General features: G+C 46.5%; 1 long non-coding RNA gene across 1 annotated transcript in view; it reads right to left on the bottom strand.

Annotated features, from left to right (window-relative positions):
* Nucleotides 1-22,843, bottom strand: part of LOC138843099 (uncharacterized) — a 29,650-nt gene extending 6,807 nt beyond the window's left edge. Inside the window, exon 1 of the long non-coding RNA XR_007924313.2 lies at nucleotides 19,224-22,843. This is a non-coding gene — a long non-coding RNA (uncharacterized lncRNA). The remainder of the gene's footprint in view (nucleotides 1-19,223) is intronic.
* Nucleotides 22,844-24,486: the final 1,643 nt, after the last annotated feature.

The following is a 24,486-nucleotide window of genomic DNA, read 5'->3' as shown; positions in this document are numbered from 1 at the left end:
GGGAAAGCAGTAGAAGATGGCCCAAGTCCTTGGGCCACTGTACCTTGGTGGAAGACCCAGTAGAAGCTCCTGGCTCCTGGTTTTGGATTGGTGCAGCTCTGGCCGTTACAGCCAATTGGGTAGTGAACCAGTAGATGGAAGCTCTCTCTCTGCCTCTCCTTCTCTCTCTGTGCAACTCTGACTTTCAAATAACTAAATCTTTTTAAAAAACACTCTAATTACAGTCCCCATAGAATTAGAATTTTTACAAACAGGAATCACCACACTCATGTTAGATTATCTAAAAGAAGATAACAAGTGTGGGCAAATGATACAGAGAAAAGGGAACCCTTGTATAATGTCAGTGTAAATGTCAAATACTACAGCTGCTGTGGAAAACAGTATGGCAGTTCCTTGAAAAACTGAAACTAGGTCTGCCATAGGATCCCACAAACCCACTACTTGGGTGATGGAATGACTCTCAAGGAGACATCTGCATGTCCGTGTTTGTTACAGCACCACTCACAACAGCCAAGAAGTAGAAACAGCCCCAGTCTCCATCAGCTGATGACTGGGTAAAGAAAATGTACAAGAGCACATGGGAATACTATCCAGCCATGCAGAAGGATGAAATTCTGTCATTTGCAACAATGTGGATGGAACTGGAGGTCATTATGCTAAGTGAAGTAAGCCAAGCACAGAAAGTCCAGCATTCTATTCACGTAGAAATTACCTTGCAGAAATTGAGAGTATGATGGTGGTTTCTAGAGTGGGGAGAGTAGGGGCGGGAGGAACGGGGAAAGGTTACTGTCGCTCCCCCACTCGCGGAGGAATGACACCGGACGCTGTTTTCTTTCCCTGGTCCTTCCCGGATTTGCTGCCGCTCCCCCACCTCCGTGGAGGAGTGGCACCAATGAGCTCTCCGACCGACTCTCTCAGGGGGCCCTGCATGTTGTCTCTCTCCCCCTTTTATAGTCCTCTCCCACCAATCTGTGCTCTGCTGCCCACCTGCTGAGCACGCCGTTCTCCTCCAATCAGAGGTTGGATCAGGAATCAGCTGATTGACAAAGCAGCTGTGTAAGATTTGTTTACTCCCTCTCAGCGCCATATGGTGGGAGATCAAACGCATAGAGTTAGTTTCAGTCCACAGTCTCAGTACTTATTTGTCTCCCGGGCGCCCTGGCATGTTGCGGGAGACGGACCCTGCTGCCCACAGATCCCCCTTCTTTTTATTCTTTGTGGCATTGATACGTGCTTGTCTTTGGTGCCCCACGGCGCATACTCTGCTCTGCTAGAGTTGCCCGCAGGTGCTTATCGCCCTTGGCAGTCCTAATCCAAGTCCTCTCGTCGCCATGTTGTGGGGAGGCTTTCTTAAATCTCTCTATTTTATTTCTCTCTATTCCGCTTTCCTCTCCCCCCGCGGCTTTTTTCCCCCGCGGCTTTCTTTCTCTCTCTCCCGCGGCTTTTCCGAATCATGGCCTAGCTTTCGTCTCTGCTACAGTTTAGCTTTTGTTTCTGCTACGGCCTAGCTTTCCCGTGGCTTTTCGTCTTTCTCTCCCCGTGGCTTTCTTCTCGCGGCTTTTTGTTTCTGTCTCTCTCTCCCCTGCGGCTTTTCCGAATCACGGCCTAGCTTTCGTCTCCGCTATGGCCTAGCTTCCTCGCGGCTTTTATTTTTCTCCCTTCTCCTTCCCGGCTTTCTCCCAGCAGTCCGTATCCAAGTCACGGAACCGCTTGTCGCTCCCCCACTCATGGAGGAATGACACCGGATGCCGTTTTCTTTCCCTGGTCCTTCCCAGATTTGCTGCCGCTTCCCCGCTTTTGTTAACAGCCATTTGAGGAGTGAACCAGCAGATGGAAAACCTCTCTTTCCGTCTTTCCCTCTGTGACTTTGCCTGTTTTAAAAATATTTATTTGAAAGAGTGGGAGAGTTGGGGGTGGGGAGGGAGAGATCTTCCATTTGCTGGTTTACTCTCCCAGATGGCTGCAATGGCCAGCTCTGGGCCAGACCAAAGCTAGGAGCTAGGAACTTCTTCTGGGTCTCCCATGTGGTTGCATGGGCCCAAGTACTTGGTCCATCTTCTGCTGCTTTTCCCAGGCCATTAGCAGGAAGCCAGATTGGAAATGGAACAGCCTGGATGTGAACCAGCACCTATATGAGATGTGGTGGCTTTACCTGCTACACCATAACACTGGCCCCCAAAAGAACTATTTGCTACCTATATATGCACACAGCAAAATTTATACTCAAAGGAAAACTTACAGCACTTGTTTTTTTAAAAATTAAAAGAATTTAGTATTCATCTTAGGAAAATATAAATGGGGGCCAGCATTGTGGCACAGTGGGTTAAGTTGCTACTTAAAATCTTTGCATCCCATTTCTGGTGCTAATTTGAGTCTTGGCTGCTTAGTTTTTCACCCAGCTCCCTGCTCATGCATATGAAAAAGCAGTAAAAGATGGCCCAAGCCCTTGGGCCCCTGCACCCATGTGGGAGACCCGGAAGATGTTCCTGGCTCCTGGCTTTGTCCTGGCCAAACCCTGGCTGTTGTGACCAGTTGGAAAGTGAACTGGCAGATGGGAGATCTCTCTCTCTCTCTGAAACTCTACTTTTCAAATAAATAAATCTTTCTGAAAAGATAAATGAGAGGCTGGTGCTATGGCACAGTAAGTTGGGCATCTGCCTGCAGTGCTGGCTTCCCTTACGGGTGCCAGTTTGAGTCCTGGCTGCTCTGCTTCTGATCCAGCTCTCTGCTGATGGCTGGGAAAGCAGTAGAGGATGGCTTAAGTGTTTGGGCCCCTGCACCAGTGTGGGAGACCTAGAAGAAGCTCCTAGCTCCTGGCTTCAGGTTGCTCAGTTCCAGCTGTCACGGCCATTTGGGGAGTGAACCAGTAGATGGAAGACCTCTCTGTCTCTGTATCTGTATTTGTCTGTCTCTGTCTCTCTCTCTGTGTCTGTCTATGTCTGTCTCTGCCTCTGTGTCTGTGTCTCTGTTTCTCTCTATCCCTGTCCCTGTCCGTCCCTCTGTCCCTGTCCCTGTCTGTCCCTCTGACCCTGTCTCTGTCTCTCAAGTAAATAAGTAAATCTTTAAAAGAAAAAAGAGATAAATGAATAAAATAAGTCAAGTTGGAATGAATTAAGGTAAAGTTTAAGTCAATGAAGTAGAAAATAAAAGTAAATCAAGCTTGATTACGGGAGAAAAAGGACAACAAAAACAGGTAAGACTAGGAACAAGAAAGTAGACACAGCCACAGATACAAGAAAAAGCATTATATTACTGACTGTAACTTTGTGATTGTATAAACAAAGGACATGTATGATTTTAGTGAAAATATTACCAAACCTTAACCTAAAGAAAAGCCAGAGTAAATAAGACTGTAGGACAGACAGTGGATACAAGTGCAGACAACTAGGAAATACGTGCAAACAGTTGCGTTGCTTCCCCAGCACTGAAGGGTGCAAATTAAAGCAACAATGCACACTTCTCACAGCGCCAACATTTGAGTGAAAATACATCCTGTTCATCACAACAGACAAGTTATTTCCATACATTTTTTGGTGGAAATGTAAGCATCGAAGCCATTTTTGAAAGCCATCTGACAATATTTGTTCACATTTAAAGCACACAGAGCCTTTCGTCACATGTTCTCCAGCCTCAGAATGTGTCGCATAGATAGAACAGCACAGACATGGGAGGGATGTGCTTGCCTTCGCTGGAACGCTAGCTAACCAGGCCACTTGTTTACAGCCAGCATCTGTTCCGTGTGAGCAAACGAGGCGTGGTTGGTTGGCTCCATGTCTTACTGTTATTATTTTTAATATCACTCCAGTATTAATAGATGTGTGTGTGTGTGTGTGTGTGTGTGTATGGTTTGTAGTGGCAAAAAAAAAAAAAAAGACAAATGTCCATTAACAAAGAAGGAATCAAAGAAAAGCTACATCCATATTGTAAAATATTTTATAGCTATTTGAAAGTTTTATTCTCATTGATAACAAAAAAGAATATGATAGAGTTTTGGCAGAAATGGCTTATTTAGAAAGTACTATTTATCCTTCTCCCACTATGAAACAAAAGTGATTTTCATTGGTATATATTTGTGTGTGTGTATTTGTAGTATATCCAGTTAAACAATGACATAACTCCAGCCTGCAGTAGAAGCAGCCATGTCACTAAGTTATGGCTAATGACAATGTGAATGAAAGTTGTCGGATGGGCTTATGAGACATTGCTAAAACAACAACAACAACAACAACAACAACACACCTGAGTTCTGGATCATGATCCTGCCACCGGCAGAAATCTGGACAAAAAAATGGCAAAATTTTCCAATCTTGCACAATAGAAACCTCAGGGCTAGAATCCCTTTGAAAAAAGAAGCAAGATGAGCTTTTCCCACACCCAAACTGTCTTCTTGTGGATAATTTATGGACTCACGTGGGGAAGGGACCCAAACGAAGCACAAATGCTTGTTCAGGGAAATGAGACCATAGTTTAAGGAGACTGGAATTGTGGACAGAGAGAGTAACCAGCAGAAAGAAGACACACCAAAGGCCTAGAGATGCTTGTGTAGTGGTCTCTGAACCAGTAACTGGATAGAGAACTGAGTGGTAGGGTAAACCTCCATGAGACTGAGCAAGAACGGCTTCTGGGGGAAGAACAGTTGTTAGGAAGAAGACAATCAGTTCCTAGTGATTATGAACAATCCCATCAGCCAGAGTGCAAAGAGGAAGAAACTACATGGAGTCTGAAGAGCAATCAGCAGCCATCGCAGGCAGCTCGTGCCTCAGAAGTGAGGCAAGTCAGCCCTACAGTAAAAACCACTGTAGACCTCATTGGGAAAGAACGTACAAACAGGCCACAGAAGGATCGAGCTGAACAGCAATTTAACTGCTGGCGAGAACAAATGAAAGAAAGAGTTATCTGTGCCCCCATGTCTATAGCAGCTCAATTCACAATAGCTCAGATATGGAATCAATCCAGAGTCCATCGACTGATGACTATTTAAAGCAAGTGTGATTTATACACAGGATGGACTACTACTCAGCCATAAAAAATGAAATCCTGTTTCGCAACAAAACGGATACAATTGGAGACCATTAGGCTTAGTGAAATAAACCAATCCCAAAAAGACCAGTGTCATGTTTTCCCTGATTTGTGGTAACTAATATATAGAGTACCAAAAAAGTAATATATATGAATGAAATGGACATGTTGAGATTTGATTATTGCTTATTGCCCTTGTCTATAATCCCAAGGATCAGTGGTTTTCTTACTTGCTACTTGTTGAATTTTTTTATTTAGTGGAGGATTAAGCTTGTGATTATAAAATTGAAAGTATGTCATTGCAAAAATTAAAAGAAAAATGAAGGAGGAGAGGGGGTAGGGTGGGAAGCATCATTATGTTCTTAAACCTGTATATATGAAATACGTGAAATTTGTTCCCTTCGTATAAAAAACAAATTGCAAATGACAGGATCCAGCGCTGCGTCTTGAATGAATATGACTGAGCGTGTCCTCTGAAGGCTCATGTACTGGAGCTTTAGTCCTGCTGGTGGCAGTGTAGAGCAGTGCCACCTGTAAGAGGGCAGCCCAGGGGGAGGGCGCTGGGGGCCTTGCCCCCAGAAGATACTAAGAAAGTGGGAGAGTGACAAAGTGTGAGAGAAAATCAGAGAGTGAGAGTGTGTAAGAGAGTGACACAGCAAGTGCATCCGACAGTGTGACAGAGCTGTGAGTGTCAGCGTTTGTGAGCTACACTTGCTGCCTGCTGATTTACTGCTTACATGCCTGCAACAGCCAGCACTGGGCCAGGCCAAAGCCACAAGCCAGGAGCTCCATCCCGGTCTCTGTGTGGGCAGTATGGACCCATCATCTGCTGCCTCCCTGGGTGCATATTAGCAGGAAGCTGGATCGCCAGTGGACGTGGGACTCAGTCCCAGGCACTCCAGCAGGGGGTTGGGCATCCCAAGGAGAAACAACCTGCACCACCAGGCCCACCCCTCAACTATACATTCTATTAAAGCCATTTATGAGGGTACTTCAAAAATTTTGTGGAAATTGGAATTATAAGTTTGTTTTGGTGCAAAAATCTTAGAAGATCTATGTATATTTTTTCATAATACACATTTTCCATGAAGTTTCTGAAAACTTCATATAGATCATGTTTCTAATGAAAATTCACATTGAGATGTGCTAAAAGTATGAAATACATACCAGATTTCAGTCTTGGCATGAACAAAGAACATAAAGATATTCCATTAATATTTCTTATGGGCTGGCGCCATGGCTCACTTGGTTAATCCTCTGCCTGCGGCACCGGCATCCCATATGGGCACTGGGTTCTAGTCCTGGTTGCTCCTCTTCTAGTCCAGCTCTCTGCTGTGGCCCAGGAAGGCAGTGGAGGATGGCCCAAGTGCTTGGCCCCTGCACCCACATGCGAGACCAGGAAGAAGCACCTGGCTCCTGGCTTTGGATTGGTGCAGCACCGGCTGTGGCGGCCATTTGGGGAGTGAACCAGTAGATGGAAGACTTTTCTCTCTGTCTCTCTCACTGTCTAACTCTGTCAAATAAAAAATATATTTCTTATGTTGATTATGCATAGAAATGATAAAATATTGGGTAAAATAAAATCATTAAGTGTTACCTGTTTGATTTTTATTTATTTATTTTTTTGGACAGGCAGAGTTAGACAGTAAGAGAGAGAGACAGAGAGAAAGGTCTTTCTTCCGTTGGTTCACCCCCTAAATGGCTGCCACAGCTGGTGCGCTGTGCTGATCCGAAGCCAGGAGCCAGGTGCTTCCTCCTGGTCTCCCATGCGGGTGCAGGGCTCAAGCACTTGGGCCATCCCCCACTGCCTTCCCGGGCCACAGCAGAGAGCTGGACTTGAAGAGGAACAACTGGGACAGAATCTGGCGCCCTGACTGGGACTAGAACCCGGGGTGCCAGCGCCGCAGGCGGAGGATTAGCCAAGTGAGCCACGGCCTCAGCCACATGTTTGATTTTAAGTTTTTATGTGGCTACTCAAAAGTTTCATAATACATATGTGGCTCATTTGCTAGCATTGCTGTGTAGTTTAAATATGTGTCTTTGGCTTGTTAATCTACCTTTAAACAATAATAGAAGAATTCACATCTAATTTGAAGCCCTTCGGGTAGTATTTCAGTTCTCTCTCCTATTCTTGGTGTGTTTTATCCCTCCGTGTTAGAAACCACACACTAAGTTCTTATTTTGATCCTGGTAGATATCCCATCTGCTAGTTCATTCCCTGAATGCCTGCAGTGTCAGGGGTGGCTGGGCCAAAGCCAGGATGCAGACACTCAATCCAAGTCTCCCTCCGGGGGTAGTCCCTCTGCTGAAGACATCACCGCTGCCTCCCAGTGTCCAAAACAGGAAGCTGGAGACAGGGGCCAGAGGCAAGCATTGGAGCCAGGCAACTTCTCTCACACCCACCCACAACCCTCACATACACACACATCCCTCCCTCACACATATACCCTACCTACCCTCCTCTCTCACTCACACACCCTCTCTCACAGCCCCCCACACACCCCGACACACCTCTCACTCACCAAACCCCCCCCTCACCCACCCTCCCCACACCTACTCCACCTTCTCACTACCCTCCCACACCTACCCCTCCAATCCCCTGACCAAACCCTCCCTCTCACCAACCCTACAACTCCCCTCTCACCTACCCCCCAACAACCCCCTCATCAACCCATCCTCCCACCTGCCCCCCTCACCAACCCCCTCCTTCACCAATCCTCCCACCAATACTCCTCTCACCAAGCCCCCCCTCACCTACCTCAACTACTCCCTGCCTCTCTTACCTAACCCCACCTCTCTCACCTACTCCCTCCTCACCCCACCCCACACCCTCTCTCTCACCTCCCCACACCCCCCCTCCGTCACCTCCCACCCCCTTTTTTTTATTTGACAGAGTTAGAGAGAAAGGTCTTCCTTCTGTTCACCCCCCAAATGGCCGCTACAGTCTGAGCTACACTGATCCGAAGCCAGTAGACAGGTGCTTCCTCCTGGTCTCCTACATAGGTTCAGGGGCCCAAGCACTTGGGCCATTCTGTACTGCCCCCCCAGGCCATAGCAGAGAGCTGAATTGCAAGAGGAGCAACCAGGACTAGAACTGGCGCCTATATCGGATGTCGGCGCCGCAGGCGGAGGATTAACCAAGTGAGCCATGGCGCCGGCCCCCCACCCCCTCTCTCATTTCCCCTCTCCCCCTCTCACCTGCCCACCCCCTTTCTCCCCTCCCCATTACCCTTTCCCTCACCCATCCCCCTCTTTCCTTCTCCCCCCTCACCTCCTCACATTCCCTCCTCCTCACCTTCCCCTCCTCCCACACATCCCCCCCATCACTCTGTCACCATCCCCCCATCACTCTGTCACCCTGTCTGTCATTCTGTGTCCCTCTGCCTTACAAATAAACTTAAAAACAAATGAATTTACAGTTTAAAAAGAATCTCATAGTCAAATTTTTCTTTTTTTTTCTTCTTTTTTTTTTTTTTAATTTTTTGACAGGCAGAGTAGACAGTGAGAGAGAGAGAGAGAGAGAGACAGAGAGAAAGGTCTTCCTTTGCCATTGGTTCACCCTCCAATGGCCGCCGCGGCCGGCGCGCTGCGCTGATCCGATGGCAGGAGCCAGGTGCTTCTCCTGGTCTCCCATGGGGTGCAGGGCCCAAGCACTTGGGCCATCCTCCACTGCACTCCCTGGCCACAGCAGAGAGCTGGCCTGGAAGAGGGGCAACCGGGACAGAATCCGGCGCCCCGACCGGGACTAGAACCTGGCGTGCCGGCGCCGCAAGGTGGAGGATTAGCCTAGTGAGCTGCGGCGCCGGCTAAATTTTTCTAAACATAAAACGTCAATAGCTGATTATTTTAAATTTAAGTTTAATATAATGGCCTTAGTGTTTCTACCCTGACATGTAAAGAGCTGAGCAATGCACTGCCAGTGCTGGGGTCTGGCCTGGTGGTTAAGACAGCATTTGGATGCCCGCATCCCGCATCAGAGCACCCGGCCTCAGGTCTCAGCCCACTCCCCGTTGAAGCTCCCTGCTAACGCAGACACTGGGACGCACAGGGTGGCAGCTCAGGCAGTTGGGTCCTTGCCACTGACGCAGGAGAGCTGTTCTGATTTCACAGGGGCTGGTTTCAGCCTGGCCCAGCCCCAGCTGCAACAGGCATTTTGGGAGTGAACCAAAGGATAAAATCCAGCTCTCTCGCTCTCAACTGCCTTTCCACTAACTATCTAATCCCATTCTTAACATAAATTAAAACCTAAGAAAAACCCTGAAAATCCATTATTTTTCTTGGATCCATCAGAGAATTGAGGTTGCTGGGCAAAGCGCCACAGTGAACACTGCGAACGGGCAAATGCAGAGAATCACAGCCCAAGTCTGCTTCCCAAGAACAGACACCCCTGTTGCCCTGAAGTGGCAGAAACCTTTAAAAGGTAATTTTGGAAAACTGCTGAAGGCTGGGTGTGATCTCAGGTGAGTGAGCAACTGTGGGAGGCCGCAGTGCTAGGGGGGCATTTCCATGGGTTTTATCTCCAGAGACCCTACAGAGGTCTTCAAAGTGAAGAGCCAAGAGAAAGGTCCTTGTGACTCTGGGAGGGAGGGGGAAAATAACCATTTGGAGCTTTGGAACACACCCAAAGCATTCTCTAACACAGACTGCAACATTGCAAAGAGCTTTCTCTCACCTGGACTCAAGGACACATATTCAGTTTCAGCAACCTCTAGTTCAATGACCAAAATTAAAATAACTTAGTAATAGGTCAAGAACGCAAATGGGAAAAGCAGAAAACATGCAAGAATAGATGGGAAATAGAAGCAAGGAGATAGAAACTCTAAGGAATCAAAGAAAGTTCTAGAAGTCACCAGCACTGTGAGAGAAATGAAGAACACCTCCGATGAGCTCATCGGTGAACGGAGCACTGCTGGGGACAGAATCAGTGAAGTGGAAGGCAAGTCAGGACTTTACTGATGCATCCCTGACAGTGAGGAAAACTATGGAAGCAGAATATCATTCCTAGGTGATTTGTAAATCTCCAGGGCTTTGATTTATAAGCCTTCTATATTTATAAAGTAAATAATAAAAGCAAGGCCGGCACTGTGGTGTAGTGAGTAAAGCCACTGCCTGCAGCACCAACATCCCATGGGGCGCCGGTTCTAGTCCCAGTTGCTCCACTTCCAATCCAGCTCTCTGCTGTGGCCTGGGAAAGCAGCGGAAGATGGCCCAAGTCCTTGGGTCCCTGCACCCGCATGGGAGACCTGGAGGACGCTCCTGGCTCCTGGCTTCGGATTGGCACAGCTCCAGCTGATGTGACCATCTGGGGAGTGAACCAACAATGGAAGACCTCTCTTTCTCTCTCTCTGCCTCTTTGTAACTGTCTTCCTTTCTTTTTGACAGGCAGAGTTGAGAGAGAGAGAGAGAGAGAGAGAGAGAGAAAGGTCTTCCTTCTGTTGATTCACCCCTCAAATGGCTGCTATGGCTGGCACGCTGCTCTGATCCAAGCCAGGAGCCAGGTGCTTCTCCTGGTCTCCCATGGGGTGCAGGGCCCAAGCACTTGGGCCATCCTCCACTGCATTCCCGGGCCACAGCAGAGAGCTGGACTGGAAGAGGAGCAACCGGGACAGAATCTGGTGCCCTGACCGGTACTAGAACCTGGGGCCGCAGGCGTAGGATTAGCCTAGTGAGCCTCGGTGCCGGCCTTGTAACTGCCTTTCAAATAAATAAATAAATCTTAAAAAAAAAAAGCTATTAACAAAATGTTTACAAAGCATGTTTTATTCCTTTCAAATCTATTATTCACAAGTCTTTTGGTAATTTTAATGGGATGGATGGGCTGTCACATATCTTGCCTATTTAAGTTGTCTGCAAACAAAAAAGTTTTTAATGCTACTGATATAAGAGTCAAAGCAGGTTGTTCTAGAGCACAGCCTCACCATCTTATCTGAACAAACTTCTCCTCCGCCACCGACCACTCTAACCCCACTCTGGACTCTGCCAGTGTCTTGCTTTTTATGCGTATCAACTAGAAAGACATGTAAAGAGTAAAAAAAAAATAGTAATAGTAGATAGTAATTACAGTAATAAATAGTGAAGAAAGGAAAGTAATACATGAAAAAAAGGAATCATCTTCCACACACAGAAGTAACCACTGGAAGATCACCTGTCTAATCTGTGTGCACGTGTGTGCCTGTGTAATATGAATATATATAGTTTCATTCTTTAAAAAATGTATTACTCTGTAATCTTCATTTTTCCACTGACTGTATTGTAGATGTTTCCTCAATTTCTATGCTATGGTTTTGAATGGCATATAATTTAACAGATCACCTATTATTGAGTATTTAAGCTGTTTCTAGTTTTCCCTTCCCATAAATATTGTTGTGATGAATCTCATAAAACAGGTATACATACGAGCACACATATAGATTATTTCCTAAGGGAATACATGATCTAGAATCAATAAACCAAGTTATACACTCATTTGTAAAGAGCTTTGGGTTTTATCACCAACTTGCTCTAAAGAAAGGAAATGCCAATTTAAATACCCCCCCCCCCCCCCCAAATTGTGGGAATGCCCTATTCCCCGAGTCCTCTTTTCGTATGGGTGGGACCTGAGCTTTGTAAATGCTGAGTGGGAAAGCAATGACTGAAAGAGGTAGATAGCTGTTGGAGAAGTGAGAGAGAGGAGGAATAATTGACGGGGCAGTGTGTCCAACAGAAGTGGGAAGTAGTACGAGGAAGAGCACCCTGGGGGTTAGCGTGTCCAGACAGTCAAGTAGGAGGCAGACGCGGCAGGAAGTTGAGGAAATTCCTCATAATAAGCTCCAGTTCCTCTTTGCCCTAAAGACAGGGCTTGGAGTGGCTAAGTAATTATCCTTGGATCATGTTGCTAATGAAGGATCAAGCCAAGATTTGACTCACCTTTCCAATCCTGGCGATCCACTGGGGCAATCTCATTAGAACTACCCAAGCATTGACTCAAGGTAGTTTTGTAGTTTGCCTCTCTAGCATGTCAAGATTTGTCACTGCCATCCTCACAACAATAAAAAAAGCTGAACAGATTGACAATCACCCACTGTTCTTCTATCCATTGGGGAGCAGAAGTCATAGGGCGCTCCACCAGCTCCAGAAACGAGAGGGACAACGACTACAGACAATCACAAGAAGCAGGAGGAGAAGCAGCTGAGGCCTGTAACTGGCAGAAGCAAGTTAACGCAAAGCTGGAGGCCGGCCTCAGCCCGCCTTGAGAGTACAGCATTCCTGCGCCCAGCCTAGGGGTCCCCACACTTCCATTACTTCACTTTCAAAGGGCCGGCCAGCAGCTAGCAGTCAAGATGGGAAAATCTCCTCATGTTGTGGCCAGGGGCAAAGGGAAAGAACCCTTTTGAAATAATCCCAGAGCGTTCTGTTCTCACAGCGGAGGACTGCGCTCAGGAGAAACCACTTCACCAGAACCTCACCTGATCAAACGTAAGGACAACTGGACAGCTCCAGCGCCTCTAACCGCCGATCAGATATAGGAAGAGGGAAAAGGGATAAGAAACTCCAGGAATTCACAGCCCAGGGAATCTTGAACTCTAAAAATAAAGGATGAATCCTTCGTCTCCCCAATACCATCACAACAGGGTAGCAGTAGAATAAATGGGTTATAACAGAGAGCTGAAAGACTTGCAGAAGGCAAAAAGCCACGAGGGAGATAAAAATAAGGACAAGAAGACTGAAGGCTCCCACCCTCACAGCTACAGCAAACACCGAACACAGTGAACTCCTAGCCAGATAAACGCAAACGCTCATGCTAAATCCCTATTTATTTCAGTTCCCATTACCCGCAATAGTACATCTTGCTTCCAACAAGAAAAAACAAGTCATGCTATCAGGCAGGGAAAAAAAAATCTGAGAAAACAATGTAAGCATTAAAACCAACCTCAGGAGGCTAGCGCTGTGGCATAGTAGGCTAAGCTCTGCCTGCAGCGCCAGCATCGGTTTGTGTCCTGGCCTCTCCTCTTCTGATCCAGCACTCTGCTAAGGCCTGGGAAGGCATTAGAAGATGGCCCAAGTGCTTGGGCCCCTGCACCTGCATGGGAGACACGAAAGAAGCTCCTGACTTCAGGTCGGTCTGCTTCCGGCCTTGCACCCATTTAGGGAGTGAGGCAGCAGGTGGAAGACCTCGCTCTCTGATTCTTCTCCTGTCTGTAATTCTATGTCTTAAATAAATAAATCTTTTTAAAAAGTGGACTCAGATATGACACTAATTTGGGGTTTATTAGATTTGGAATTTAACTATAATTAACATGCCAAAGGCTCTAATGAAAAAAGTGAATGGGTAAGAACAGATAATGGAAACTAATAAAAAAGAGATGTTATAAATAAAGAAAATGTGATAGCAATCAAGTATGTTTCTGATGGGCTCAGCCGACTAAACATGACTGAAGAAAGTATCTGTGAACTTGAAGATAGGCCCATTGAAACTTACCAAGCCGAAACACAAAGACAAAATAGATTGAAGAAAAAAAACCAAAACTCCATAGAGCATCCAAAGCCATTGACACAATTTCCAAAAGTGTAACAAGCATGTTATGCATGATGGTAAAGAAAGAATGAAGATACAGCCAAAATTAAAATGGCCATAAGTCTTACAAAGTAATGACAGACACTGAACCACAGATGCCATAAGCTCAGAGAACACTACATAGCAAAAAAACACACAAATTAGACCTAAGTATATCATAGCCAATGTTCTGAAAACCTTCAAAAAAAAGCCAGGGGGAAGAACTGCTTTGCAGTACAGAAAAATTTTTACAGATAGCTTCTCATCAGAAACCATGCAAGGAAGAGAATGGAGTATTTAGAGTTCTAAAGAAACAAATGCACCAACCTAGAATCATTTAAAAAAAAAAAAGATTTATTTATTTGAAAGTCAGAGTTACGGTGAGAGAGGGAGAGACAGAGATAGAGATCTTCCATCTGCTGGTTCACTCCCAAAATTGCCTCAATGGCCAAGGCTAGGCCAGGCCAAAGCCAGGAGCCAGGAGCCAGGAGCCAGGAGCTTCATCAGGGCTTCCACATGGGTGCAAGGGCACAAGCACTTGGGCCATCTTCTGCTGCTCTCCCAGGTGCATTAGCAGGGAGCTGGATTGGAAGTAGAGAAGCTGGGATGCAACTGGTGCCCATATGGGATGCTGGCATTGCTAGCGGAGGCTTACCCTGCTGCACTACAGCATTGGCCCCAGAACTAGAATTCTATATCCACTAGAATTATTTAAAAGTGAGGAAGAACTGGGGCTGGTGCCGTGGCTCACTTGGTTAATCCTCTGCCTGCGACGCCAGCATTCCTTATGGGCGCCAGGTTCTAGTCCCGGTTGCTCCACTTCCAGTCCAGCTCTCTGCTGTGGCCCAGGAGGGCAGTGGAGGATGGCCCAAGTGCTTGGGCCCCTGCACCCGCATGGGAGACCAGGAAGAGGCACCTGGCTCCTGGCTTCGGATCGGCACAGCGCCGGCCGTGGCGGCCATTTGGGGAGTGAACCAACGGAAGGAAGACCTCTCTCCCTCCCTCTCTCTCTCTCCCCGTCTATAACTCTACCTGGCAAATAATAATAATTAAAAAAAAAAGTGAGGAAGCACTAAAGATTTTCAGAGGTCACTGTAGCAGACTGGTGTACCAAAAAGCATAAAAGAAGTTCTTCAAGGAGCAGGAAAATGATAGAGGCCAGAAATTTAGATCCACATCGAGAAAAGTATCAGGGAACGAATACATGGGTATATATGTTTTTCTATTCTCAAATGAAAGGATAATTATTTAAAGTAATACAATTAACAGTGGATTGGGTAATTATATAGAAAACTGAACTGAATTACAACACTGTCATAAGAGATGAGAGACAATTGGGAATACTCGCATATGGTATTTTTGCTATACATGAACAGGTAGACACTGTAATTGTAAATGGATATTGCAAATTATAGAACCACTAAAAATATGAAAAAGGAAGTGTAACCGATAGACTGAGAGGTAGAATTTAATATAAAACCAGAAAAGAGTTAGATTTTACAAAGTTCTGTGGGGGTGGGGCTGGCATTTTGTCACAACAGGTTAAGCCACTGCCAGTGATGCCAGCATCTCATTTGAGAACCAGTTCAAGCCTTGGGTGCTCCACTTCTGATACAGCCTCCTGCTAATGCACCTGGGAGGGCAGTGAGGATGACCCAAGTTCTTGGGCTTCTGCACCCACATGAGAGATTCAGATGGAGTTCCAGGCTCCTGGCTTTGCCCGGACCCAGCTCTGGCCTTTGTATCCATTTGGGAAGCAAAGCAGCAGATGGAAGATTTCTGTCACTCTGCCTTTCAAATAAATAAAAAATTTTAAAAAAACATTGTAGATATTAATCCAGCAATATCAATAGTCACTTAAAATGTGAATTTTCTAAGTGCACCAAACAACAGATGTCAGAGTGGACACAAAAACAAGATTCCTCCACTGTCTGAATAAAGATGTCATTCCCCAACTGCTTCGAGACAAGTCATCACAGCTGTTTGCCATTTGGTTTCTCATCATCAGAAATCACCCGCTCACTTCCTTACTCACCTGTATACCCAGATAACACAAGCTCAAAGAGACAGACTTTTAGCAGAATGCTGGGTATAAGGCAGTAACAGTGGGGGACCAGGAGATTCATCAAACTGTAGTAAAGTGGCTTCCCCTTCTGAATCCAAGTACCCTTTGAGGGATGATTCTGGTGTCCTTGGTAAGCAGGGGGTTCTTATCTCCATCTCACCCTGTGTGGCAGGTGCTCAGTGAGGACCTTCTGTGTGCTCTACCCAGGAACGCAGACCTGTCTCACAGGGCCCAGCCCTCACTCCCAGCACTTTTATTTTGCCCCTCTCCGCCACCCCCCCACCCACCCCTCCCGGATTCCTAAACACCCATTCCCTCGTCTGCCAATTCCATCACGGTTCTGTCAGAAAACACAGCAGCATCCTCTAGAGCTGTGAACTTTGCATCTTGTTTTGGTTTGAAAATATCACGCGTGTAACGATAAAGACCCAGCAAGCCACGGGAAGGAAACGGCACTTGGAGAAATCTCGGGCAAATCTGTCTTTTCCTCTTTCTCTCCCGGTCCTGCTCAAAGTTGTCTTGTTGGCAGGCAGCCGCCTGTGAAATGTGCACATTTCAAAGCAAATGGCTCCAGGAGCTTATAATTGCTGCCAAACGTGTGTGGATTTTAATAGCCCATTTTCATTAGCCTTGTGTGAAATCACCTGTCTCTGTGTTGTTACCCAACTTAATTGTCAATTATGGTGATTAAGCTTGGCTTTCACTACCTTCGCTGGTAATCATTAGTATTATCTGTGAGGCTGAACGAAGAGGAGGGGGAATCACTTTGTAGGGGAAGGCGAATATTTTGGTGTCAGGGAATGAGGTGGCATTTTTCTTTGAGCTGACCACAAGTGAGGACAGTTGTCATTTCCAATCTGTCTTAGGAAGAATCATCTGTCTTTTGTCATCAAAGAGGGGTTCCCGATATCCAGCCCTTACAATTCTCTGGAGATGTGCACCATAGCTAATTAAGACAATAGGTCAGATAATGAACTCCTTTTTAGTGTTTTCAGAAACGTTGATGATCCTAGCGATGACAGGTGGAGCCCTAGAAGCATTCTGGGGGTAGCACAGAGAGCTGCCAATAGGAAACTGGAGATTTTGATTTTTGCCCTCGCTTCTATCAACCTTGTTTACATTTTAAGCACCTTGCCTTGGCTTCTACTGTATAGAATCATCTAATTGTAACTAATATTTTACTTTTCCTGGAATTTGGAATGATCAAGGAAGCCTTCATCCCTTTTCCTCTTTCTTTAAAAATTTTAATTTAGTAAAATTCCCAAACCCATTTCTGTTATGCATTTGTGGGATTTCAGAACATGGCACAATAATGAAAGACATTTTTAAAAAATGATAACATTAGACATCATCTCTAGTATTTGAGCATCACGTGTGTCCCTAAGGCTTACGACACTCTTAAGACCTGATGGTTTCCTTTATCTTTCCAAACCCTTTGAGAAAAATAAGAGATTTTTTTTTTATTCTAATTTAATGAGAAGAAAGAAATTAAGTCATGCGAGCTTAAGGGAATGGAGAGTAAATCGGTGCCTGATGCCTTCTGTGGTACAGGAGGAGTACTGCTCAGTTTTAGGCAATCCTTAATAAAAACATCTAAATCCATAATTTGCAATGATCTTGTGGCAAGTCTAGACTGAGCTGGTGAGAGTTAGAAAAGAATTTGTTTCCCAGATAGTTTTCCTTCTCTCTCAACTCTCCAATTCCTATTTAGTGTTGTTTCTTGTTTTTAATTTTTTACTTATTTATTTACATTTTATTTGTAAGGCAAAGAACCAGAGCCAGAGAGAGAGAGAGAGGGAGAGGGAGAGAGAGCGCCATCCTCCACAGGATGGTTCACTCCCCAAATACCTGCAACACTGGGACTGGGCCGGGCTCAGCTAGGGCTGGGCGCTCCATCCAGAACTCCCATGTGGGTGGCCGGGATCCACGTAGTTGAGCCTTCACCTGCTGCCTCCCAGCATGTGTGCCAGCAGGAAACTGGATCAGAAGTGCAGCCCAGACTCAAAGCAGAAACTCTGATACGGGATGTGGACGTCCTAAGCAGTGTCCCAACCGCTGCACCAAACACCCCTTGCTTTTGTTGCTTACAAATCTAATTATAACAAATGCTTATTTTCATTACTTGGCTTCTAGACTCTGTGTACTCAAAACATCTACAGAGTATCCTCATAAGCTTCATGGCCACGTGGGAAGCCTCAGAATCTGAACTGTTGTGGTGGTTTTCTAATTTCTATGAATTTAAGTTGCTCTTGTAACAGGAAATGTGTTATTTTTACTTCTTCCAAAGAGTGAACACGATTTAGCTATCACCAAGAAAAAAGAAGACACATTACAGCTCAAATATATTCTCTGCTATAATGCTTTTGGCAATCCTTCTTCTCCAAGTCCTTATGGCAAAATAAATAGCTCTCTTTCCTGTGTTCCCACTGTTTCTTGTTCTGTGGGTCACAGAGTGACCATATTTTATCTATTGTTTGTTGTGCAATCCCAGATTGTCCTCAAATCTTGGTCAAGAGAGAGCTACTTCTGCAGCTGCTACCCAGTAAGTAAGGAAAGGATGTTGAAGGGGAGTGAGAATTCCAGCATCCAAGAACTGTGAGGGGTGGGTGCCTTCTTGCAGGGTTAGTGCCTCATGGAGAACTGCTTCAACATACCAGGAGGTGCGTGGGTAACTTGGATGTGCTACAAAGGCTAAGTGGCTTCTTTACTGGACAGCATCCTCCCGGTTCTTGCAGTTACTACGTAGGCTTGCCCGTGCTTAGGCTTGTTGATACATGTGCCTCTGGGAGACCTGGCTGAAGTCTCATTTGAAACGCTTGTATTTCCCCCTGGATTTTCGTGTGTCCCATTAAGGTCGGTTCTATAGCGTACTCATTATCTTCCATAACCTAGCACAGTGTCTGGCACAAAGAGGACAGCAGCAAGTGTTTGCTAACTCAGCTCTAACGTACTGTATTCTAGGCCTCTGACTCCATAAATCAGTTTTAAAATTATAGTTGGGGGAGAAACAGTGTTAGATATTCACTTTCTTCCTTTAATATCCACACCCCTGAGACAGACAGGCAGACACACGTGCACACACACACACACACACACAGATTTGAAGAATGAAACAAGACATAATAAGAGAGAGTTAAGCTGCTGCCTGCAATGCCAGCCTCTCATAAGGGCTCCAGTTCAAGTCTCTACTGTTCCACTTCTCATCCAGCTTCCTGCTAATGCACCTGGGAAAGCAGCAGAAGACGGCCCTAGTGGTTGGCCCCCTGACAGCCATGTGGGAGACCTGCGTGAAACTCTTGGCATTAGCCTGGCCCAGCCTTGGCTCTTGTGGCCATCTGGGGTGTGAACCAGAGGATGGAAGATCGCTTTCTGTCTCTCCCCTATCTCTCTCTGTAACTCTGCCTTACTAGTAAATAAATCAACTTTTTTAAAAAAGACATAATCATGTCTTTTACTATCAGGATATCAAATTCCGGCTGCCCTGTACCTCTGTATTGTCATAGAACCTGTGACTGCCCACCAAGCGCTGGCAGGGCTAGAGCTGGCTGCTTCCACACCTCCTTTTCCTTGTCCTTTGTGCGAAAGGATCTGTTTCTTTCTGCTTACTTAAATTTAGAGCTGCTGTTGAGATTCAGCTCCCAGTCGCAAGAGCTCCCAGAATTTCCCCGCGAAGTTCCCTGATTCGGCCATCTCTGCCAGCTGGGGCTTCTGAGGAAGTGAACCGAAGCTGGCAGCGGTTGCCATGGTGACCGGGTCTCTGGCGTGAAGTGAGGGGAGCATCCATTTGAAGGGATGGGGGAGCTGCATTCTGGTAGGATGGCTGTGTGCTAGGAACGACGAAGTCCTGGAGAAGGAGTGGGGTCTCTGGGGGGCATCTTAAGGAATCTGGGAAAGATTAGAATAGACTCCAGAGGGATGCAGCAGCAGCTCCACAAGAGATGAGCGAAGGGATTGTGGGAGCAGCAGTGAGCATGCAGTCTCAGAGAGACTGCACATATCAGAGTGGACCCTGGAGCATGGCTTTGTGGTTCCTCACGGAAATTCTCAGCAGCCTGGGAGCGGCAGCGGAGAAAACAGAAGGAACTGCCCCGGGCTTGGTGTTGGCATAGAAGGCAGATGAAATATGTGTGGATGGAGCACACCTGTGAAACATAAACACACCCAGCATACTAAAAACAATGTACAGTCACAGAAGTTTTTGCATAAAGACTGCCATAGGATGAACAGAGTGTGTTTGTACAAAACTCAAGTATGATGGAAAGCAAAACCTTTTGTTATTCTAGCAAGAATCCCCAAAGCACAGCTACTATGAGAGTAAAGTTTATAATTTAATAGTAGGTGAAGACAGAGCGCCTGTTACATAGTTTGCTCTCAGTAAATTCTTGTCTGGTTATGTTTAAATAATTATCCTCTCAGATTCTAACAAATGCACAGTCTCAAGTCACAGCATGGCCAATATATTTCTTCCAAGAGTTAACAGCCCTTCAAAAGATGTGATGAACACAACAAATGGACTTACAAGGATACTTCAAAATTTCATGGAAACTGGAATTAAAAGATAACCTTGTTTTGGTGTCAAAAATTTTTGAAATGCATGTATATGAGACATCTTGGAAAAGTTCATATAAAAAACCATAAATGGACTTTAAATTTCTTTGCAACTGATCTTATCTTTTAATTCCAGTTTCCATGAAGGTTTTGAAGTTCCCTTGTGTGAGGTCACTTGGAAATGGGCATCGTTCACTTCATGACATGAAACAGCAATGTTGACCTCTTGGAAGAAAGTCACAGCCCCTGTCGGACCCCATCTGCCCAGGCGTTCTCTGCCTCCCACCCTCTAAAGGATCATGTGGAGTCAAGAAGCAGAATCTCCATGAGTTCGGGTCCAGCCTTGGAGTAACCAGATCTGTCACCAGGAGAGGAATCACAGAGAGAACAGGCTCGGCACACACGAATGTGGTGTTTCCTCTTCTCGCCTTGTCCTTCCCTCCTGGGGCAGCCCTGGATGTATTTCTTTCTCTCCTCCCACAGGGTGGCTGAGTCCTGAGCTCAAGATTGAAGAGTGGTTTCCTTTGTTGTCTACAACCCTCAGGATCTCTTCATGGAGAGGTGACGGGTGAGGGTTTGAACAGGCCTGAATCTCCTGAATTGAATACCACATTCACACAGTATCAGTGTCACCCCTACATAGCGCCTGCACTCTATCACGTGCAACACCTGGTCCAATAGTCATCCTATCACCTCATCTCAATTCCGCCACCAACAAGTGACAGTACTGGGGCCGGCACTGTGGCATAGCAGGTAAAGCTGCTGCCAGCAGTGCAGGCATCCCAACTGCTCCACTTCCCATCCAGCTCTCTGCTATGGCCTGGGAAAGCAGTAGAAGATGGCCCAAGTGCTTGGGTCCCTGTACCCGCATGGGAGACCCAGGGGATGCTCCTGGCTCCTGGCTTCGGATCGGCGCAGCTCCAGCCATTGCGGCCATCTGGGGAGTGAACCATCGGATACAAGACCTCTCTCTCTCTGCCTCTGCCTCTGCCTCTATGTAACTATGCCTTTCAAACAAATAAATCTTTTTTTTTTTTAAAGTGAGATTACAAAGATGCCAAGTTGAGTTTAATCTCAGGTGTAAACAGGAAGGTTAGACTATTCATGATTGTATTCATTTTTTAACCTCTCTCTATTCACTAGTTGGTTACTCATTTGAAGGCAAGAGTCATACCTTATTTATTTTTTTTGTCCTTCAAAGCATGGATACAGTATCTATTATTTAACAGGTTCTCCTACATGGGCAGCAGGGAGGTAGCACTTGGGCCATCTTCTATGGCTTTCCCAAGCACCATGAGCAGGGCGCTGGATTGGAAGCAGAGCAGCCAGGATTCAAACCAGTGGTGGCCCAACCGACTGCACCACAACTCCAGCCCCCTCCCAAACCTCTACGCCAGCGGCATTCAGCCTCTCCACCATCGCCCCCAGGACGGAGGAGCCTGCTGTCTTTCCTGGAAGCCCGCCCCCCATCATTTGGACAGCTCTTATTGTTGTAGAGTGGCCCTCTGTGTGGTGTTAGAATTGGCCCCTCTGTGCTGTTCACTCTCTGCGCCTTCTTCTGCTCTCAGATCAGCGCGTACCTCCTTCATGAGTTCACCTCGCAGGCCTTCGAGCCCTTCAAGCAGCTTTCGTGTTATTGGAGCGTTACTGTCCTGCACACCTTTGTTCTTCAGAGGAAACAGTCTCAAGATCCTATCTGTCTCCCTTAGAGATCTGTTTGGCCCAAATTTCACAGCCTTGAACGACCCCCCACGCCCCACTACAAAGAGGCAACGCCAGCACAGAGCAGAGCAGACAAGACTTCTGTTCGTGTACCTGTGAGCACGCAGTTTTTCTGGCAGAGGTTCTGTTGATTCCTAGGTGCTGAGCTGCCACCTGGAGCACCCCTGTTGTCTTGTAGGCAGCCGTGGAGTCCAGTCTTACAGCAAACTTGTGCAGCTGGGCTTAGTCCTGGCAAATGGCTTTATGTTCCTCTCTATTCATTGACTGTCCCCATTGATCAAGCCTATTGAGATGCTTTTAAAATCCTGCTTCTGTTAGGAATAATGTCCCAGCCTGCAACTGTTATTGTGAGGGTTATAAGACATAATGCATGGAAAGCAGTTAAAATACCTCACACGTAGTAAGCACTTAATAAACAGAAATTCATGTGGTTATAGCCAGCCCAATTATGAATGAAATAAGAGCAACTCCTAAGTTCTTTACAACCTCCAGCATTCTGGAATGTTTTTAATTTTTAGAATAAATAGGTCATTTGTTCCTCAACATAACATTTTTATTTGTCATATATTTTTTATACCCTGCCTCTAACAAAAAAAAAGAGTAGAAATAACTTAAACCATTCCTTCTCCCCCCACCATAGCTATGTTAGCCAAGTGATGCAAACACTAAGATTGTCTGTCTGATTAACAACTGTCTCCACAGGAAATTCTTCAACAGAGGAAAATGGTTTGCTGAGTAAATACAGTCGGCAGCTTCCATCAGGAATTATTATGAGGTGGTAATTTCAATGCTAGGAGTGAGAATGGCAAATATAAATATAACACGATGCCAAAAAAAATAAACCCACATGATTTTGTATTTAATGCAAATTTGAGTTGAAAAATGAAATAGCCAGATGCATGCATCTATATGAAGTGAGTTAAATCTAGCTTTAGGGAGCAACTTCCACATGGTTGCATTATTAGGGCCCCGCATCATCGAGCCTGTAATCCCAAATTTCCCGAAGTGTGGCTCAAGGCCTTTTGCATCAGAGTCACCAGGGGCACTTGTTTAAAATGAAGAATCCAAGGCACTGTCTGAAAGCCACTGCAGTGGGATCTCTAGAGGTTGGGCCTGGGACTCTGAATTTTGACAGGTTCTCCAGTTAATTCTGAGGTGCACAAAAGGTTGAGTACTTGTGCAGGATAGCACAGCCTGGCGAGGGGCAGTCATTTCTGGGAGGAAGAGAGAGAGAACTGCACCACACCTACTGAGGGCCAAACACCTCTGAGAAGAAATATGCTTGGAGGTTAGGACCGGTTTCATCAATTCCGAATCACAGTACAAGCCACACAGAGGAACAGCTCTCTGCACACCTGCTAGACCTCTGGAAGGCCTCGACAGACAGACGATCCAGGGGTTAGCTAATTCCTGAGAGGCCACCCCGCCCACCACCACTAATGCCAAACCCTAAATCCAACAAGCACCTGTAGAGATTAGGCTCCTGAGTACACTGGAGTTGACTTCCTGGATCACAGTGTGAGGCAGTTCCCTAGCAGCTCACTGCTAGATGTCATGTTTGTACCACGTGACTACGCCCTGAGTGAAGGAGAAGGGAGGATGCCTACCAAAGCTCTGACTACTGGATTTTTTTCTCGCAGAGATTTGGAATTGGGTCTGAGAGTTATCAGGGTGATCACTCATAGGGTTGGAAATAGACTACGTAAACTGGGGATCCGTGTCACTCTGTACAATAGGAAGTAGAGAGTACTACCTGCTTGGATAGAGAGAAAGGGAGCCAATGGGCAGACAGAAACAGACATGAGAATAGTCCCTGCTTCCGGCTTCTCCCTCAGGCCTAGCTGCACACTTACACCCAGGGTCTGTAAAGGACCTCATCCCACTTCCTCCTTTTTTTTTTTTTAAATTTATTTGCCAGGTAGAGTTATAGATAGTGAGAGAGAGAGAGATTCAGAGAGAAAGGTCTTCCTTCCATTGGTTCACCCCCCAAATGGCCACTACGGCTGGCACGCTGCACCCATCCGAAGCCAGGAGCCAGGTGCTTCCTCCTGGTCTCCCATGCGGGCGCAGGGCACAAGCACTTGGGCCATCCTCCACTGCACTCCCGGGCCACAGCAGAGAGCTGGACTGGAAGAGGGGCAACCGGGACTAGAATGCGATGCCCATATGATATGCTGGCGCTGCAGGTGGAGGATTAACCAAGTGAGCAGCGGCGCTGGCTTCCCACTTCCTCCTTTTTAATATTGAATGTATTTGGGGGCTGGCGCTGTGGCACAGTGGGTTAAAGCTCCAGCCTGCGGCCGGCGCCGCGGCTCACTAGGCTAATCCTCCGCCTAGCGGCGCCGGCACACCGGGTTCTAGTCCCGGTCGGGGCGCCGGATTCTGTCCCGGTTGCCCCTCTTCCAGGCTAGCTCTCTGCTGTGGCCAGGGAGTGCAGTGGAGGATGGCCCAAGTGCTTGGGCCCTGCACCCCATGGGAGACCAGGATAAGTACCTGGCTCCTGTCTTTGGATCAGCGCGGTGCGCTGGCTACAGCACGCCGGCCGCGGCGGCCATTGGAGGGTGAACCAATGGCAAAGGAAGACCTTTCTCTCTGTCTC

The sequence above is a fragment of the Oryctolagus cuniculus genome, chromosome 7 (genome assembly GCF_964237555.1).
Source record: "Oryctolagus cuniculus chromosome 7, mOryCun1.1, whole genome shotgun sequence".
In the NCBI taxonomy this organism is placed as follows: Eukaryota; Metazoa; Chordata; class Mammalia; order Lagomorpha; family Leporidae; genus Oryctolagus; species Oryctolagus cuniculus.
This window is presented reverse-complemented; position numbering and strand designations above follow the sequence as displayed.